The 17,834-nt window shown below is 46.4% G+C and overlaps 1 pseudogene across 1 annotated transcript; it reads right to left on the bottom strand.

Annotated features, from left to right (window-relative positions):
- Positions 1-1,446: 1,446 nt before the first annotated feature.
- LOC113607284 (60S ribosomal protein L35a pseudogene) lies at positions 1,447-1,879 on the bottom strand (annotated as a pseudogene). The gene has a single exon (XR_003427863.1). The product of XR_003427863.1 is annotated as a 60S ribosomal protein L35a pseudogene (transcript).
- Positions 1,880-17,834: the final 15,955 nt, after the last annotated feature.

Here is a 17,834-nt window from a genome sequence, read left to right on the forward strand (position 1 = left end):
AATGGATTCGTATTCAACCATCGAAGGAACGAAGTACTGACACATGGAGAGACCTTGAAAACATTAGGTGACGTGAAAGAAGCTGATCACAAAGACCACAGACTGTATAATTCCATTCATTTGAAGGGTCCTGTCCAGAAGAGACAAATCCATAGAGAAAGGAAGGCACTCAGTGGTTACCAGGGCCTGGGGAGAGGAAGGATGGGAAGTGGCTGGAAAGGGTGTGGGGTTCCATTCGGGTGATGAAAATATCCTAAAGTAAATTGTGATGGTTGTGCAATTCTGAATACACTAATAAGCACGGAATCGTACCCTGTAAAAAAGTCAGTTTTGTGGTCTATGAATTAGATCTCTTTAAAACTGTCATTTTTAAAAAGTACACCTAAAACAGCTATTTTGCTCACATATTTTTTTAAGGTTCAAACAAGTTTGTTATTCTCATTTTCAGCTTTTGAAAGTGATTGTGTAGGAAGAAAAGAGATCAGTCTCTTGCCATGGAGAGGTGGTTAAATTCTGCCTTGGGGAATAACAGATTAGGACCTAAATCCTGTTAAATTTATTCAGTGCTTCACTCCCGTCCCCCTAGGTCTCTCCTCTTCACAGAAGCATTTTCCAAAGGCCTAAGCATGTTGGCCTAGGATCGTGTCCAGGGTTTGGGGACAGGAATGACCTCAAACGCCCTGTCCACTGGCGCCAGGGACCTAAAGTTTCCGGACACCGTGGGAGGGGCACACGCCCTCCAGGGCTCCTTCCTCCCTACCCTCCGGGCCTCTTGCTGGAGGGTCTAATCTCAACATGCAGCAAGGCCCCTGCAATGTAACAAATCACAGAAAGACAGCTTCTCATACCTTGGAATAGCGCTGGCCTGGCGGTTTGGAGACTTTGATGGTGCTCTGATGGGACTGGCAACTCCGTTGTGGCAGGGACATGTCACTTTACCCTTTGGGGCCTCAATTTCCTTATCTGTAAAATGAAATATTTGGACTCGATCATTTCTAACCCTTGGGTTACATTTCCTTTCTCTAACAGATACAGCTATGTGTGGTTACAGCTAACAAGACCAATATTCAAACTTTGCATTTCCTTCTCTCCTTTTAGAAATATTTCTATTTCCTTATTTTAATAAAAATTAACATCCATTCCAGACATTTTATTAAACTGTGACGTGTTAATTTATAGTAGTAATACTTTATCCTTGTTAAGGGGGTAAAAACTTTCAATGCGGCGTTGGCTAGCAGGTCTGGTGAGAGTGGGCCCCCCCCCCACTGATGTGAGAAATCCACGTTGGTTCGTTCGTCCCCTCTGCTTACGGGCAGAGTCACAGAAAGGAAAGAAAACAAGAGCCCGTTCACTTCTCCCCCTGCCCTTCCACATCTGCCTTTCCTCTCCAGGGGAACCACTGTTAACAGTTGTGTCTATACCTCCTGTCTTTTTTTTTTTTTTTTTCAAGGGAACAAATCCACACTTTTATTTATTTACTTTTCAGTAAGTTTAAATCCTTGAAGGGTACAGCATCACACGGATTCTGTGTCCAATGGCCTTAGCAGGAAGGTTGCTTCGGAATTTGGCACGAACCATGCCACTGTTTCCATGAGCACGAGTTATCTTTCCCCAGATTACTCTGGTTTTGTTAGGTTTTCCACCAGGAGTTACTGTATTGTTCTTTGCTTTGTACACGTAAGCACATCTCTTGCCTAGATAGAATTCAGTTTCATCTCGAGCATATACACCTTCAATTTTCAGGAGAGCTGTGTGCTCCCTCTGGTTCCGTAGACCCCGCTTATAGCCAGCAAAAATGGCCTTGGACCACAGCCTTCCAGACATATTTGTCGTTTTAGAAGTCCTGTTCCCAGCAGGCCTCCACAGCATCCAAGATGGCTGAAAAACCCTCCTGTCTTTTTTACCATAGAGTCACATGCAGATAGATAAACATGTACAGAGACACATCACAGCGATTTGACAGTGATGAAATGAGACCAAGTAGGTCGCTGGCTTTTTCCCTTCACAGTTTCTTAGAGAGTAATCTTTGCTGGTGTGGAGTTCCACCAGGCTCTCTTTCCCAACCACGTGGTTTTCCTTATATGAATCCACCATAGTGCACTCTGGACTCAGTTTCTCTGGTGATGAAATTAGGTGGTAAAAAATTCTTTTTTTGCATCGTCAACAATGCTGCACCACCTTGTATTCACGTTTTTGTGCACATGTGCGTGACACCTAGAAATGGAGTGGTGACAAAACGTAGTTCTGCGGAGGAAACTGCTAACAGTTGCTACACATCCTTCTAGTCTTTTTTTTCCAATCTGTGGCATGCAAATATATATGCATACAGAGAAATACATGTATGTATAGAAATATATCACAGTGTCTGTAGCCTAATGAAAACAGGACTAAGGTTGGATTTTGGTAGGTGCTGCTGAGGTAGGAGATCGATGGGCCCCAGGCTGAGCGACTGCAACCAGTCTCCTGCTGACGCTTCAAGATAAGATACTAGCAGGAGCCTTGGGCCCTGACTGAGTGGAAGACAAAGCAACCGCGTTTTCCTCATTCTCGTGGTCAAGGGGATTTCCCAGCCCAACACATGCACAGAGGATGTCCTCTAGTCTAGGGAGGGGCCAAAGGAGGGAGGAGCCACCAGCCCATAATATGTCCTGCCAACCCCTAGAAACCTTCGTGCTGGAATCCATCGTGGCTGAGAGATGCGTGCACCTGCCAGGAAGGACCCTGAGTCAGGCCAAATATGGGCACACGCAAGAAGATTGGCCAGAGACAACCAGGAAAACTGCCCCCATGTAAGAGATCTAAGCACGCCTACTGGGTGCAACTCACTCTTGAGTTCGCCGTCGTGCTCTTCCACATGTACTCAGATTATGATCTGTTTCACAATCTCTGTCTCTCGGCTGAATTCTTTCCTCAAAGAAGACAAGGACCGAGGCCTTCCTCCCACCCACCCCCCCCTCTCGCCGAGATCACCGCCAAGTCACTTTCCCACGGGGCTGCATCACCACTCCCCACTTGTCCACACTCCCTTACGCTGGCAAGTGTCGGTAGTATTACATTGTACCAGTCGACGGTGGGAAAATATTCGAATTTACATTTTCCTAACTGCCAGGAGGATCAATCATTTTTACTTATGTTTATTAGCCATTTGCATTGTTTATGTTATTCATTGCCTATTCATATTATGGCCAATTTTGGGGGGGAGGGTTGTGTGTGTGTGTATCTTTTTCTTATTAATTTGTGATTAGTCTATAATTGTGCCTTGATGTTACCATCTCATTTCAAGAAAAAACAAAACAAACAAAAGCTAAGCTCCTCATTTGCCCTCTTTTTTTTTTTTGCGGTACGCGGGCCTCTCACTGTTGTGGCCTCTCCCGTTGCGGAGCACAGGCTCCGGACGCGCAGGCTCAGCGGCCATGGCTCACGGGCCCAGCTGCTCCGCGGCATGTGGGATCTTCCCGGACTGGGGCACGAACCCGTGTGCCCCGCATCGGCAGGCGGACTCTCAACCACTGCGCCACCAGGGAAGCCCTGCCCTCTTTTTTTACACTAAGTTCTCTTATGCCTGGGTATGAAACATTCATGCACGTTAACATGGGCCTTAAAGTTAACCAAACAAGTCTTTTCCCCCAGAACATTCAGGAACATTTTTTCTGAATTTCCCATTTGCACAGCAGCAAGATGACACGCCTTCTGAGAACCTTTCTTTCCCTCTATCTGCTCAGGTCACCAGTCCACAGGCCCCACTCCTTTGAAAGAGCAGGTCTGCAAAGACAGAATGCAGGCGCCCATGGGCAGCACTCAGATGACACTCCCTCCGCAGCACAATTGTCTGGCTCTTGGCCTTAGACACATCTACTCATTCTTTTTTTTTTTTTAATAGATTTTTTTTTAATTTTTGGCTACGTTGAGTCTTTGTTGCTGCGCGCGGGCCTTCTCTAGTCATGATGACTGGGGCCTACTCATTGCGGTGTCTTCTCTTGTTGCGAGCACGGGCTCTAGACACACGGGCTTCAGTAGTTACAGTATACGGGAACTAGAGTGCACGGGCTTCAGTAGTTGTGGTTCTTGGGCTCTAGAGTACAGGGTCAGTAGTTGTGGTGCATGGGCTTAGTTGCTCCTTGGTTTCTGGGATCTTCCTGGGCCAGGGATCAAACCCGTGTCCCCTGCATTGGCAGGTGGATTCTTAACCACTGTGTCACCAGGGAAGCCCCATCTACTCATTCTTTTTTTTTTTTAATAAATTTATTTATTTATTTACTTACTTATGGCTGCGTTGGGTCTTCGTTGCTGCACGTGGGCTTTCTCTAGTTGTGGCGAGCCGGGGCTACTCTTCGTTGAGGTGCACAGGCTTCTTATTGCGCTGGCTTCTCTTGTTGCAGAGCACGGGCTCTAGGCACACGGGCTTCAGTAGTTGCAGCACATGGGCTCAGTAGTCGTGGCTCGTGAGCTCTAGAGCACAATGTTCAGTAGTTGTGGCGCACGGGCTTTGTTGCTCCGCGGCATGTGGGATCTTCCCGGACCGGGGCTCGAACCCGTGTCCCCTGCATCGGCAGGTGGATTCTCAACCACTGCGCCACCAGGGAAGCCCATCCCATCCACTCATTCTTGATCTTTGATGTACAGATACTATGAGAGTATAATGTGGACCTCGTATACCTAGAACACGATGATGTATGGCCTTTTAGTCATTGTAAGGCCAAAGTGACATGGGAGAGCATAGGGGCTGTAGGAGATGAGACTACTCCTCACCTTGGTGGTTAAGTAAATCCTGGAAATTGCTGTTACGGGAGTGATGTGTGGACGTGTCTACCATCATGTGTCGCATAGCGGGGCCTGAGTAAGTGGTGGCAATTAACACTGTGCATGTTTTTCTTTTTTCCAAATGTTTATTTATTTTTTGGCCGCAGCCTGTGGCATGTGGGATCTTAGTTCCCTGACCAGGGATTGAACCCGCGCCCCTACAGTGGCAGCACGGAGTCCTAACCACTGGACCACCAGGGAAGTCCTTGTGCGTGTTAATACATATCATATTTCCACAGGCTTTAGTTGGATGACTTTACTCCTAAGTTTCACAGGATATCCAAGAGCCATTTTAATCTGCCCTGATGTAATTTCCTGCTGAGTTTCCTAAAATGTCCAGGCTGAGATGCAGGCCAGAGAGGCCAGGATTGGCTCTTGTTGGCAGTGAATAGACAGGAAAAGCTTCCATAAAACATAAAACTGCCATTAGCTTACATTTTCTAAGGTCACTGTGTTTGGCACGATGGTCTTGTCACAGCCATTACCAGCAATGAGCTTAATGCGTGGACAGAGCAGCTGCACCTGCAGATCATTTCCTTGAAGGTAGATTTTGAACAGTGTTTCCTGGAAAGCTTCACTTTCTAGAGCAACGTTGAAAGCTTCAGCCAATATAAGCTTAGGGGTTCATGGCCACTGGAGAATCTGTATCTCAAGCTGCCTGCACATCCATGGTGCAGACTGCAGTAGTGTGAGGGCTTTGCATGCAAGGTTTCCCAGTCATCATGTAATAGGGAAGAATCGGGGGCTTCCCTGGAGGCACAGTGGTTAAAAATCCGCCTGCCAGTGCAGGGGACATGAGTCCAAGCCCTGGTCCGAGAAGATCCCACATGCCGCGGAGCAACTAAGCCCATGTGCCACAACTACTGAGCCTGCACTCTAGAGCCCGCGAGCTGCAACTACTGAGCCTGCGTGCCACAACTACTGAAGCCCACACGCCTAGAGCCCGTGTTCCGCAACAAGAGAAGCCACCGCAAGGAGAAGCACATGCACCACAACAAAGAGTAGCCCCCCGCTAGCTGCAACTAGAGAAAGCCCGCATGCAGAAACAAAGACCCAGCACAGCCAAATATTAAATAAATAAATAAATAAATTTATTTTTTTTTAAAAAGAATCATTGTATTCTATCACAAGTTAATCACTAAAGGGGTGTGGCCTATAAGCTTCAATTACACATAATGGCCCATCTCCGGGAAACCTGCCTCCCAGGTAATGCGTGTTAATCTAAAATATCTTTATTTAGCTCACAGAAAACATTCCAACCAGGTCCACCTGTGAATGACTGCAGGAAAGAAGAAACACATCCCCTCTGGAGACTGACCAGAACCAGGAAATGTTTGACTTTACTCCCTCCCCTTTTAGTATAAAACAAACCTGAATTCTAACTTAGTCAAGATGGTTCTTTGGGACACGAGTCCGTCATCTTCTTGGTCTGCTGGCTTTCCAAATAAATTCACCATTCCTTGCCCCAGTGACTTGAATCTTGATTTATTTTCCTGTTGTAGGGCAAGCAGTATGAGCTTGGACTTGATAACAATCACCGTCATGCTTACTGAGCACCACTGTGTGTGTACAGGTAGAGTGCCATGACAGGGCCTTTGTGTAGGTCATTTAACCATGGCAAATCACCTGTTGGGCAGTTATTAATCAGATGAGAAAGCTAAGGCTCAGAGAGGTAAAGTGACCTGCTTGGCAGGTGGAGGAACTAACTGCAAACCACAAATCTGTGCACTTTGCTCTGTGAACATCTTACTCTTTGTCATGGACTGGTGATCCATTCCTTACCCACTTTGGTCATTTGCATATTCACCTGGCCTTTCATCTAATGAGCAGAGCTGACACATAAACTCTAACGAGTATGTCCTGTGTGCTAAAAACTGGCAGGTGCCTTACATATGTGATCTCTTAATCCTCACCGTTCTGAGAGGATTTGAACTTTTTATTTGAATAGTGTCAATTTTTAAATTTTATTTATTTATTTATTTTGGCTGCACCAGGTCTTAGTTGTGGCACATGGGACCTTTGTTGCAGCATGGGGGATCTTTAGTTGGGGCATGCGGACTTCTTAGTTGTGGCATGCGTGCAGGATTTCGTTCCCCGACCAGGGCTCGAACCTGAGCCCCCTGCATTGGGAGTGCAGAGTCTTACCCACTGGACCACCAGGGAAGACCCTGTCATTTGTTTTTAAAGTGTATTTTTTAAATAAATTTATTTATTTTATTTATTTATTTTTGGATGCATTGGGTCTTCATTGCTGCGCGCAGTCTCTCTCTAGTTGTGGCGAGAGGGGACTACTCTTCGTTGCAGTGCGTGGGCTTCTCATTGCAGTGGCTTCTCTCGTTGTGGAACACGGGCTCTAGGCGCGTGGGCTTCAGTAGTTGCAGCACGTGGGCTCAGTAGTTGCGGCACGCGGCCTCTAGAGCGCAGGCTCAGTAGTTGTGGCGCACCGGCCTAGTTGCTCCGCGGCTTGCGGGATCTTCGCGGACCAGGGCTTGAACCCGTGTCCCCTGCCTGGGCAGGCGGATTCTTAACCACTGCGCCACCAGTGAAGTCCCTCATTTATTTTTTAAGTAACAAGCCCATACAGAAAAGTACATAAATCCTAAGTAAACAGCCCAGTGAACTTTCACAAAATGAACACACCTGTGTGATCACAGCTGATCAAGAAGCAAAACAGTGTGTCTTCCCTTCCTCCCTCCTGCCCATCCACCCTCTCTCTGGTTAACACATGTATCTTTATGCAGCTCACATGAGGATTTTTTTTTAATAAATTTATTTGTTTATTCATTTTTCACTGCATTGGATCTTCGTTGCTGCACGTGGGTTTCCTCTAGTTGTGGCGAGCGGAGGCTACTCTTCGTGTGCTGCACGGGCTTCTCATTGTGGTGGTTTCTCTTGTTGCGGAGTGCGGACTCTAGGCGTGCGGGCCCCAGCAGCTGTGGCACGCAGGCTCGGTAGTTGTGGCTCGTGGGCTCTAGAGCGCAGGCTCAGTAGTTGTGACACGGGGGCTTAGTTGTTTACCGGCATGTGGGATCTTCTCAGACCAGGGCTCGAACCCGTGTCCCCTGCATTGGCAGGTGGATTCTTAACCACTGCGCCACCAGGGAAACCTGATGACTTTTTGTTTTCTCTGGCCGCGCTGTGCGGCTTGCGGGACCTTAGTTCCCAACCAGGAACTGAACCCGGGCACCCAGCAGTGGGAGCTCAGGGCCCTAACCACTGGACCTCCAGGGAATCCCCTCACATGAAGAGTTTTGTGTCTGATTTGGAGAAGGTTGCAAATAATTAATGAAAAAGCATTTTTTTAAAATACAGGTTTTATATTCTATAAACTCAGAATGAAATTGATAAGCCAGGCCTCGCCTGTCACATGGGACTAAGTTCAAAGTGAAAGGCACAGATCATAATTTCAAATCAGAACCTTTGGTAAATGTCCTACATCTTTTTTTTAAATAAATTAATTAATGTATTTGGCTGCGTGGGGTCTTAGTTGAGGCACACAGGATCTTTCGTGGTGACACGTGGGCTCCCTAGTTGTGGCGCATGGGCTCTGGAGTGCGCAGGCTCAGTAGTTGCGGTGCTCAGGCCTAGTTGTCCTGCGGCACGTGGGATCCCAGTTCCCTGACCAGGGACCAAACCTGCATCTCCCACATTGGCAGGCAGATTCTCAACCACTGGACCACCAGGGAAGTCCCCTACAACTTTTACTAGAATACCCCGAATGTCCCACATTGCAAGGCATTTCAGCAATACTTATTTTAAATCAACATTTCTTCTACAGGTACCAAGCATCTGATATGCACTAGATACACGAGTAGGCCTGCCCGCCCAGGCTCCTTCCCCACAGATGTCTCCTTTTGGAGCCAGAGAAAAGGCCACGTGTACCTGTGGTTCTGAAACCAACTGTCAGACACTCTCTGACACCAACTAGATGTCCAACAATTCAAGTCAATCCAGTTCTGACCCTAACTACCCAGGTTAGCGGCAGACCCCGCTGGTTTAAGAAGTCAGTTCCACGAGACCTAACCCAGCCCCCGCTTCAGACGTCAATTGCAGGTCCTAGGGAGCCGCCCCTACTTCTGACAGACCAGCTACAGATCAGGGGTACCCCCAGCCCCTCCTCAGTTTCAATACTCACTAGAATGACTCACAGAACTCAGGAAAACACTTTACTCATGGTTACTGGTGTATTATAAAGGATACATCTCAGGAACAGCCAAAGGAAGAGTTGCAGAGGGCAAGGCGTGGGAGAAGGGATGCGGAGCTTCCACGAACAGATTTTGGAGGGACGCAAACATTCAGTCTATAGCACCTCTTCTATTGTAATTTATTTTTAAACCTCACTTCCTTCACAATTATTTGAAAAGGTGTTTAGTTCAGATATCTTGAGGCAGTTCCTGCTTCCTGCCAAGGTTCCTGAAATATCTCACAAAAAGTGTCACTTTGTGATGAGAATTTGGGAGTAATTTTCTGCCCAAATTGTTGAAGTCTCTGGGTCCTAATGATAAAGTTGGCTAATACAGCTTGTTATAATACCGTAGTGTGAAATTTGGGACCAGTACGAAGTTTCCTGTGGGGCAGGTGGATTGATTTTGAGATCAGAAGATTGGTGGGTTACTTGTGCCTTACCTGGGCCCCATCTCCTCAATGTCCCACTCTTCTTGCTAAAAATCAGGATCAGCTCAGGAATTCCCTGGCGGTCCAGAGGTTAGGACTCTGCGTTTTCACTGCCGAGGGCGCGCGTTCGATCCCTGGTCTGGGAATTAACATCCCGCAAGCCTCGCAGCGCGTCCAAAAAATAAACAAATAAAATTGAAAATTAAAAAAAAAAAATCAGGGTCTTCCCTGGTGGCGCAGTGGTTGGGAGTCCGCCTGCCGATGCGGGAGACGCGGGTTCGTGCCCCGGTCCGGGAGGATCCCGTATGCTGCAGAGCGGCTGGGCCCGTGAGCCATGGCTGCAGAGCCTGTGCTCCGCAACGGGAGAGGCCACGGCGGTGAGAGTCCCGCGTACTGAAAAAAAAAAAAAAATCAGGGGGACGTTGCACCCTCCCGTGGACCTGTCCCAGGGAGGGTGCAATGGCCAGCCCCTCGGATAGACAGGAATGATAACCAGGCCCCTGGAGCCTGCCGTTTCCTCGGCACCAGCTGAGAGAAGTGAAGGCTAACAAAGAAGGACCAGTTTCCTTGAAGCTGCTAAAACCACATTCATGTCGCTTCTCCGGCGAAGTCTGGTGTGTGAGAAACTGTGGCCTCTCCTGAGTCAGCAACACCCCACATACACACCCCAGTCCTGGCTCTCGGGGACGGAGGAGGCGTTACACCTTGCCTATTTGTTACCCGTCTTTTGAGTCTTTACTCTTTAGAGCCAATCCTGGCTCCACTGATGGAACTGGAAATTTATTCCTTAATGAGACTGATACAAAACAGGGTCAGAAAACTGGTGACAGCTCCTGCAAAAATCTTCTGATTTCTTTAGGATCTTCCGTTTTTGTGAGGATGGAAGATGGAGCTCAGGGGATGCACAATAATTCTTCCCTAACATACTCCTCTTTCCTGTAGACTTGAGGATTTCAGCTACTCTCGCATTCAGGCAGAGGCATTTTTGTTGTCTCATGTCATGTGACCTGTTCCAGGGTCACTTTATATTATGCCTATTCTTTCAATAGAAGACCTCATTTATTGGCGCACATAAGTGATGAGCCTGGGGGCAGCTTTACCTCCAGGCATGGACTGTGTCTTAGGCTCAGATGGTACAATCAGCCTGGTTTCTTCCCAGCTCCTCCAGGTCATAAGCGACAAGGCGGCAAGAAGGCAAGCCGCCAATCTTGCTCGGCAACTGTCTTTGGCCTGAATTAGATCATGGGGTCAGGCCTGACCACTCCCTGGGACAAGGAGGATGAGATGCCAGGCCTGGCTGCATCCTGACCTTGCCGTGAAGCTGAAAGCTGAGCCGACCTGAAGGCTGGGCTGAAGCATGGTAGAGGTGTGCTCCTTGAGGTCTCAGAGCCCACGGCCCCCAGGTCCTGAGCCTCAAACTCCCTCTGGGCAGGGCTGGTCAGCCAGAGTTTGTTCACTTTTACGACTGAGCAGTATTCGAGATTTAGGCTAGTACAAATAAAGCTGCTATGACAATAGAATAAGGGTTTTTGTGAGGACATAACTTTTTTTTTTTTTTTTTTTTGCAGTACACGGGCCTCTCACTGTTGTGGCCTCTCCCATTGCGGAGCACAGGCTCCAGACGCGCAGGCTCGGCGGCCGTGGCTCACGGGCCCAGCTGCTCCGCGGCATATGGGATCTTCCCGGACCGGGGCACGAACCCGTGTTCCCTGCATCGGCAGGCGGACTCTCAACCACTGCACCACCAGGGCAGCCCAGGACATAACTTTTTACATCTCTAGGATAAATGTCTACTGCTGCAATTGTCAGATCATATGGTAAGTATATGTTTAGCTTTTAAGAAACTGCTGAACTATTTCCAAAGTGGTCGTACCATTTTACATTGCCATCAACACTGTATGAGGAACTGAGTGTCTCTGCATCCTCACTGGCATTTTGTATATGCACTACTTTTTATTTCAGCTCTTCTGATAGGTGTGTAAGAACATCCCAGTGTGGGGACTTTGCTGGCGGTCCAGTGGTTAAGATGCTTCCACCACAGGGGGCAAGGGTGAGATCCCTGTCTGGGGACTGAGATCCCACATGCCGTGGCCAGTGTGGTCTTAATTTGCCCAGTGGCCAGTGATACTGACCATCTTTTCACGTGCTTATTTTCCTTCCGTATATCCTCTTCAGTGAAAAGTTTATTCATACATTTCCTAATTGGAGTGTATGTTTTTTACAGTGAAGTTTTGGGAATTCTTTATATATTCTAGGTATGAGTCCTTTATTGGATATGTGGTCTGCAAATATTTTCTCCCATTCTGTAGCTTGTCTTTTTATCCTCTTAGAGGGGGTTTTTCACGGAGACAATGTTTCTATGAGACAAACTTATCATTTTTTTCTTTTACGGATGATGTTTCTGGTTTTCATGTCTGAGAACTGTTCACCAAGCCTTAGATCTTGAAGATTTTCTGCTGTTTGCTTCTTCTAAAAGTTTTAGCGTTTTACACTTTAAAGCCTTTGATCCATTTTGAGTTAATATCAGGTACAAGTTGTGACGTGAAGCCAAGATTCTTTTTTCTTTTTCTTTTCTTATTGTTTTGTTTTGTTTGCCTAAGGATATCTGATTGCTCTGGCACCATTTGTTGAAAAGACTCTGTTTTCCTCCACTGAACTGCTTTCTCACTTTTTCGTCAGAAGCCAGTTGGCCATACTGGGTAGCCAGTAGCCTATCTCTGTCTTCCCTGTTCTGTAATCTATGTGTTGGTCCCTCAGCCAATACCACAGTCTCTCTCTTCCTTTTTTCTTCCAGTTTTATTGACAAACAATGGACATACATCACTGTATTCGTTTAAGGTGTACTGCGTGATGGTTGGATTTACATATATTGTGAAATGACTACCACGATAGGTTCAGCTAACATTCATCATCTCATATAGATACAATAAAAGAAAAGAAATTCTCTTTGTGATGAGACTCTTAGGACTTACTCTTAATGATGTTCCTTTATATCATACATACATATAGCGTTAACTATAGTCATCATGTTGTATATTATATCCCCAATACTATGTATCTTATAGCTGGAAGTTTGTGATTTTTGTGTGTGTGTGTGTAGTATGCAGGCCTCTCGCTGCTGTGGCCTCTCCCCTTGTGGAGCACAGGCTCCGGACACGCAGGCTCAGTGGCCGTGGCTCACGGGCCCAGCCGCTCCACAGCATGTGGGATCCTCCTGGATCGGGGCACGAACCCGTGTCCCCTGCATCGGCAGGCGGACTCTCAACCACCACCAGGGAAGCCCAGTTTGTGCTTTTTGACCACATTCCTCCAATTCTCCCTCCTCCCACACTCCTGTCTCTGGTAATCACAAGTCTGATCTATTTTTCTATGAGCTTTTTTGTTTGTTTTTAGAGTCCACATGTAGGGGAAAACTCAGTTCTGATGGGGGGTTTTGAAGCCCTCTCTCTGAGTAGGCAAGAGATAGGAATATGTAGAGGAGATTTTGCATCTAAGTCGGGCTGCTGGCAGAAGCTGCGCTATTGCTGTCTTGTCAAGGTGCGGAGTCAAAAATACGTCTGTGTTTAGAGGTTGGAAATACCGTATTCACTCCCAACCAACACAGGGAGTAGGTGGGTCCGGGGTGTGCCCACTTGTGCACACGTCTGTCCCTGAGCCCACTTATGCACACATCTCCCTGAGCAGAGGTGCTCCGTTCCCCTCCCCATCCTTGGCCTCCTTTGCTGTTCTCCCTGCATCCTCCTTCCTACAGCTTTGCGTAATTTGGAAGAAAAATAATCACTCATTGAGATGTCTGGGCTCTCTCTTTCTCTGGAGAAACCTGTGCCAGGGTCCTGAGGCTCTAAAGCTTAGGAACTGTTTCTTCCTCAGTTAAGATCCATGCCCTGAGAAGTAAGAAAATATTTATGACCTTTGAAATTCACTCACGTATCCACTCTTTTGGATGGACACATTTGTGCCCAGTGCTGTAGCGATGTGGTACTTCATGCTTTGACATGTTCAACACACCAGCTGCATGGCTTCACCTGGAAAGGCTGCATGAATTCTGCTGGGCAGCGAGGGACAAGGGTCAGCGAGCTAGGATTCGTGATGCTTTCAGGCATACTGAGCTGCTTTTACTCTGCCGTGGTGTGCACCCTCAGTGACTGAATGTTTTCTATCCCTCTGTGTCTGTTCAGTGATTTCCGTTCAACGTGGTTACTTCTGTTTTCCCTGAGCAAACCCCAAGCTAATTGCAATCTTCCTGAGCACGAATCAGTCTCTGGGCTTGTGGCTTCTCACCAGCTCCTTCCTTCTGGGTCCCCGTCTCCTACCTTTACTTTTGTATTGGTTAGATGTTAACTCTTTATTCAGTCTCATTTTCCCCCATCACGTCTGCACGTAAAGATCTCCCAACAGAACAGTGAAGGAAAAAAAGGTGGTAGTCTTCAACTGCTCTCATTTGTTTCCATCTCTGAGAAACACAAAGTAATTATATTAAGAGACTCCTTGTAACATTTGTAAGGCATTGACTTTTGGAATGTGTCCCGCTGACCTCAGGGAGAAGAAGGGAAAGTATATCTGACCTCTGGCCCTTTCCTTCCCCTCCTGTGTACCTAAGCACTGCAGCTTTAGGAGCTAGAAGTTCAGGAAAGTCAGCAAGCCCTAAGGTGCTAGACAGTTCAGGACGGTGCCAGCTTTCAGCATTATTGGGATAAGGCCCCAAAGGTCGAAGGTTTCAACACAAACCTGAAGGAACTGCTACTAGCATATTCTCAGAAAAACCAGAGGGCAGTCTTATTTTGGTGAAAATTTGAAGCGATGGCTGTACCATTATTTACCTATTATTGCTCAGGCCGAGCCTGCCTTTCTCTGTTCTGTTCTGAGATAATAGGAGTGGAGTCCATAAACTACATTTCCCAGACGCCCTTGCCATCTGATTTCTTTTCAGGTTCTGCCAATGGGAGGCGCTGGTGGGAGACCGGAAGGTGGCAGGGGAGTTGAGCGTCCCTTCTCATCTTAAGGTACCGTCAAAGGCCCGAGCACCAGCTGCAACAGTCTCTCAATCCAGCACCAGCTGGTCGTGGCCCATCCCTTTGGTTTGAAACGCCTATAGCATTTCAAAGGAAAGTTTCTAGTTCCTGGATCTTAATTGATAGGATACTCATTACCGGGATTAGGGGTTACTTCCTACCTCCTGGAGCACATGTGAGTTTCTGATGCATCTGAGGTACTTGCCACTTCCTGCTCCTCAGTCTGTGCAGCAAGATGTCATGAATGTAATGGATCTGTGTGATGTTCTGTGGAATGTCAGGAAGATTAAATTCTCTGCTGGCATGATGACGACAGTGAGGAGAGGTGACATAACGCCGAGGCTAGACAAGTGAAGATGTATTGCTGACTTACTTCCTTCCCGACTGGGTCCTGACGGATACAATAGCCATTTTTAGGATTTGCCATTTGAGGATGGACTACACTGAGGTTGCCAAAAAAAAAAAAAAAAAAAAAAAAAAAAACCCAGGAGATTTTGTAAAAAATCTTAAATCGCTAGACTTGGAGAAGAGGACAAGATTGTTTTAAAATAATGCTGGAGAGGCAAATTGTGGTATATTCATTCAATATGTATTGAATGGCATAGTAGTCTATGCAGCAAAGAAAAATAGTGAACTATAGCTGCACAGAACCAAAGGGATGAATTCCTAGCACATAATGTTGAGCAAAAGAAACTAGACACAAAAGAATCCATACTGTACGAGGCCATTTCTCTGACATTCACGAGCAAGCAAAACTATTCCGTGATGGTAGCAGTCAGAATAATGGTTATCTTTTGAAGAGAGATTAATACCTGGGCGGAGGCTCATGGAAGCATTCTGGGCTGCTGGAAATTTCTACGTCTTAATTTGTATGGCGGTTACACACATGTACACTAATGGAAGAATTCGCCGAGCTGTACACTTAAGAGTCTCGCATTCTACATGCGTATCTCTCGATAAAAACCAGTACAAAATTCTCAGTACAGACTAGACATTAAAAGTATTTATAAGATAAATGGATTGTGACTTGAGCTTTCCAACTTGGTTTCATTTATTCCACCAATAATGCTAGTAGAAGCTTAGAAACTTTTTGATGAATTGTGTACCCAAGTGACATACAAAGTCTAAAAACACATCTTCTCAGAGTAATATGGTTTAACTCTACCACAAACAAAATACTGTGAGTCTAATCAGTTTATTTAAACTACACATTTCTGAAATACGTAGACATTTGTATATACAGATAAAGATTTATTTTAATCAGGTAAGTATTCATCATCTCTTTTAAGTGTCCAAACGGATTTATCCTGTGGAGGATACACAGGAGACAGGCACTTTTGTGGAGGCCAGAGAACAGAGGCAGACTTTGTATCTCCTACCAAGACCAGACTCATGTCAGTCTGGAAAATGGGACAAATGAAATCTATAACACCTATCAGTATATCCTGCGAAATCTTATTTCATTGCCACAGGCTGGTAAATGCCTTTGGTGCACGAACGCATTGCCAATCCAAGGTGCACATCCAAAAGAATGTATATGTTTGGTGTGCAGGCTAATTTCATGCTTATTCAACACCCTACTAATGAGGCTCACAGTTACGCAGCATTTTTTGACGTGATAACCTTATCATAGCTTTATATGTATAAACTTATTTAAATCTCATAACAACTCTGAGTTAGGGACTGCTACAATCCCCATTTTACTGACATACGAACTTGCCCTCGGGTCACAGGTATTCATGGTTTCACTGCATGAAACCATGCAGTCTGATTCCATTCTCTCTCGTTTTTTAAAAGTAAGTTTATTTATGGCTGCATTGGGTCTTCGTTGTTGGGTCTTCGTTGCTGCACGTGGGCTTTCTGTAGTTGCGACGAGCGGGGGCTACTCTTCGTTGTGGTGCACTGGCTTCTCTTGTTGCAGAGCTCGGACTCTAGGCACGCAGGCTTCAGTAGTTGTGGCATGCAGGCTCAGTAGTTGTGGCGCACAGGCTTAGTTGCTCTGCGGCATGTGGGATCCTCCCGGACCGGGTCACGGACCCGTGTCCCCTGCATCGGCAGGCGGACTCTCAACCACTGCGCCACCAGGGAAGCCCCCACTCTGTTTATTTTTTGCACCAGTTCACTGTTGCCTCCTGATGTGAGGTGACCCCAAAATGACTTTTTAAAGTCCTGACCCTTTGTCTTTTGGCGTCAGTAAACACCACCAGCAGTGTCTGGGTCCGACTTCTCAGTAAAATGCCATTGACAGCTCAAGGCAAGGTTTGTTTTTGTTTTGAGAGTGTTTCAAATCCAACTTGGTTCCATCATTTACCTCCTGGCAGCCTGATAACCAGGGAGCAGTAACTCCCTTATCTGTGGGCTGTTTAAGGACAACACAGTACCACCCTGGGAGCAGTAGCCTAAGGCCCTTTTCCAGATGCCATGTTTTAAGACTTTGAGCTGGAAAGACCTTCACTACGTGAAATTTATTCTGATTATTTAAAGTCAGGATTTGGTCTTCTAATTCAGAAACAAACAAATGAACTCTGGCTTGCTGCCTCCTGCATTTCTGGCTCTAGGCCATGTGATCATCTAATTTGTAGTTTCTCAGACCGACAGAGGTTAGGATCTGGCCAATGTGGGCCTCAACAGCAGATAAGCTCATCAAGACTGTGACAGGAATTATGAAGACTGCTATAGATGGCTTTAAAAAAAAATCGACCTCCCGTTCTGCAAGGCATCATTGTCCCTTTCTTCCACTGCTGTGCTTTGCCAGGTTCTCTGTGAGTCCCAGGTCCAAGAGGCACCAATCACTCTCGGTGTTCGCTGCCTACAGGTAATTATGCTAAAAGTCTTGTAGTAGTAGATATTATTATGCTTTAGTACATTATGCATTCCAGAGCAGAAGGTTTTTGCTGGAAAGCTTCACTGTTAGATATGATTTGCATTTTTTACTAGGTACTTTTCTTTGCTCCTTGAAGACAAACACGTTAAGGATTCCTTTGTGCATAAACAAAACTGTGGGGTTGAGTGTGTGTTCTTAACAAGACTGGCAATACTTTAAAATAGGGCATGCCTTTACTGCAGGGCCTAAACGGTTTGTTTGGAGTGGTTAGGGTGAGGGAGCAAGGCAGAAATAAAAGACTTTTAGGGCAAATCCATCTGTAATCAAAATAAAAACGTTAAGTCGTCAAATCAAATAGCAAGGATTTGAAAGTAAAATGATTTACTACTGATTTTTAAAAACTGAGTTTTTTTGTAGTGCTCTGTTTGAGGCTCTTGCCCTGCTATAGTGCTGAGCAATGTGTTTAGTCGACCTATTGAATTAAGCCTGTACTGTGGGTAATTCCACCTGAGTCGTCTCCAGGCTGGGGACGCACAGGGTCAAGTCAGAGAGGTGGGCTCCTGGCACCACCCGGGTGTAGTTTG

This window comes from Aethalodelphis obliquidens, unplaced genomic scaffold (assembly GCF_003676395.1).
Source record: "Aethalodelphis obliquidens isolate GAN/ISIS:26980383/991018 unplaced genomic scaffold, ASM367639v1 scaffold47, whole genome shotgun sequence".
NCBI lineage: Eukaryota > Metazoa > Chordata > Mammalia > Artiodactyla > Delphinidae > Aethalodelphis > Aethalodelphis obliquidens.